The sequence below is a fragment of the Palaemon carinicauda genome, chromosome 43, assembly GCF_036898095.1.
Source record: "Palaemon carinicauda isolate YSFRI2023 chromosome 43, ASM3689809v2, whole genome shotgun sequence".
Taxonomy (NCBI): Eukaryota; Metazoa; Arthropoda; class Malacostraca; order Decapoda; family Palaemonidae; genus Palaemon; species Palaemon carinicauda.
The window spans coordinates 25456487-25459592 of NC_090767.1; positions in this window are offsets into that span (position 1 = coordinate 25456487).

Below are 3106 nucleotides of genomic sequence, written 5' to 3' on the forward strand. Positions count from 1 at the left end.
TTTTTTTTACTTAAGATTTAAATCAACCCATCACAACCAATGTAGCTAGTTGGTATGTTTGTATTTGGCATTTGATTAATGATGAATTTTAAACATTTAGACGTGGTTTTCATTTCCAAATAATCCATACACCTTAATACCTTAATATCTGGATTCTCTTTTATGCCACGGATCAGAGACCCAAGGGGGAATCAACCTAAGGACAATAGCTTCTGGTCAGCCGGAGAATCAAACTTTGGTCCAGGAAACTGGTATGACAATGACATAGCACTTAACCACGAAGAGAGATATAAATTGAAGACAATTCTCCTGCAATTATACCTGTTGAATTCGGGATAATTTTTCTTAAGATTGAAATCAACTCATCTCCACCATCGTTATCTTAAATCAAATGCCAAGTACAAACAAGGTCAGAAACGAAAAAAAAAGGAAAGCAAATTAAAATCAGGTAAGAAAATTACAAGAAACATAATATTGGGCAACTTCCTGGTGAAGATTGAGGTTGTACTATCACAATCCTTTTTATCTTCGCCAACTACGTTAAGTCGAACGATAGGTTTTGATAGGGGCATGTTTGTATGTCTGTCTGTTCGTTTGTGGTTCATATGAGTAAAAAAATGTTGCCCAAATCTCAGGAATTATGGTGGGATTGATAAGATTTGGCGAGTGAATGGGTCAGAAGTCAAGGCCAGGGTCATGAAAAGGTGGAAAATTAATCACGAAGCTCAAAAACTATTCCACATAATCTAATGAAATTATTGGAATGTTTGGCCATGAACAAAGAACAATATGATTAGATTTTGCGAGTGAAAAAGTTACATATCAGAGGCCAGGTGATGAGAAGGCGAAACATGTCTCTTTGCTATATCGTTGCCAATTCTTATCTGATTTGCATGAAACTTTTGCAAAGATGTTAGCGATTGGAGGCCAGAGGTCAACTGGGTTATTAACTTACAGAAAGTTCATGAAAAACAAAATGGAAGTTTTTAGACAATTTTCTTGGTGACAAAAGTGGCTGTGGCGAAGGTATGCGCTCTACCGAGTGTTTGTTCTTGTTATATCAGGGACGAAGATGAATGGAGCTTTTTATTATTGACATTTCGAATAATCTAATAATAACAAAATATACAATTGCTAAATCATACTTGGATTTCATTGCATAATTAAGCAATTATCTTTACAATCCCTTATATTAAAAGCACAAAATAATATAAAATGTTGTAATAACAAACACAATCACTCGAATCTATCCTACTCCAAATTTATTGTCCTTGAAAGAGATATAAGGCAATCAATCAACTGTCTCAGTTCTTTAAGGAATAATCAATCCTTTGATGGCATACCATCATTGCAAACTTCCAAATGAAAGGCATCTCCCTGGTGTGACGGTGTACCTGCCAGACAATCGTCTCCCCAGGAACGTTATAGTTAGAGGGATCAAATGGCGTTGGGGGAGTCACCTACAAGGGAAGCTGTTCAATCTTACTTCTGAAAGTATATGTTTACTAGAAAATGCCCTTTTTGATAATGGAATGCTTGAGGGAAAGAATACAATATCTTTTTTTTATCTTTTCCTTATGGCATGGATAAGGAGCATTCAAAGGTTATGTTCCTATTTAAGTGGCCATTATGAAAAAAAAAATCAGATAAAAATATACTTAAAAAAAATCTTCATTCTATTTGACGTCTATATGAGGTCTATAAAGGTAATAATCCCAGGTCTTAATATCAATTATGAAGGGAGGAGAAAGAATTTGAAAAAAAAAAAAAAAAACTTTTTTAGGCCAAATCACCCTGGCGTTGAAAAACCGTAGGTCAGAGGCCAAAACCCTATGCAGTTTGGAGATGTACTAAGTAACCTTATCAATTTTTATGAATGTCAAATTCATGTCCTTAAAAAACGGGGTTGGCCGGCCGTCCCCTTAAATAGAAATTGCTGTGCCATTTTAAAATCAGTTATTTTCAATTGAAACATATATGAGAAATGTGTCGTCCACTCCTTGCTTCTGGAGTTCATCTTCGATATGACGTGTCTCTTTATACAGTGACTTTCTTGGATCCTATATATTTCATATATTTTTTTCATCCTATCTATATATTTATCCTGAGAGAGAGAGAGAGAGAGAGAGAGAGAGAGAGAGAGAGAGAGAGAGAGACCAACATAACTGATAAGGACCAATTTTTTCTCGATTTCCTAAACGGACCCCTCCCCATTCCCTCACCCCAACCCAAGAGGTGTACTCTCCCGTCAAAGGTCAAAGGGAAGCATACATCCATTAAGTTCAATATGTTGTCCCTTTGGAGCTTCTCTTGAAATTGGGATTCTATCTGTCGGAGAGACTTTACTATGTTTCTTATTTGGATTCTTGATAGTATATTGTGTGATACTTCAACACAGCCATGATAACGATGGTATTGAAAAATCTTTTCAACCGCTATTTTTCTTATCATATATATATATATATATATATATACATATATATATATATATATATATATATATATATATATACATATATATATAAATATGTATAAGGGGGATGGGTGAAAGAAGGAGGAGTTTGTTAGGGGCTGGAGATAAAGATCAAGTTCCCTAAAAAAGAAGACTATATTAGAGGATGGTAGCTTATACCCAGCCACGTCCAGACTATGTGCTCTACTGTATAAGGTACTAAAGAAGAGAGTGTGAAAATGTACTGTTATGAATTTCGTGATGAAAAGTAAAAGGGACCGTGATTGAGTGTTTTGAACCCAGATACCGATAATAGAACCGAAAGGCAGTGAAGGTGTGCGTGTGCATGTCTGCTTGTATAAAAGCAGTCAAGGCATTGGCACGCACACATCCACAAACACGCTCAAATAAGTACAAACACACGTGAATTGTTTCAGTCTTTTACTAATAGCTCTCTCTCTCTCTCTCTCTCTCTCTCTCTCTCTCTCTCTCTCTCTCTCTCTCTCTCTCTTTAGTTAAAGATTTAATCAAAAGTAGGCTTCAAATTGATAAAGACAGAAAGATATTCATAAGAGATGATGAGAGTCAGACATCTTGCTTTGGGTCGAGACAATATCATGATAAGATTAACGTCCTTGACTGACGAAGAGCAGA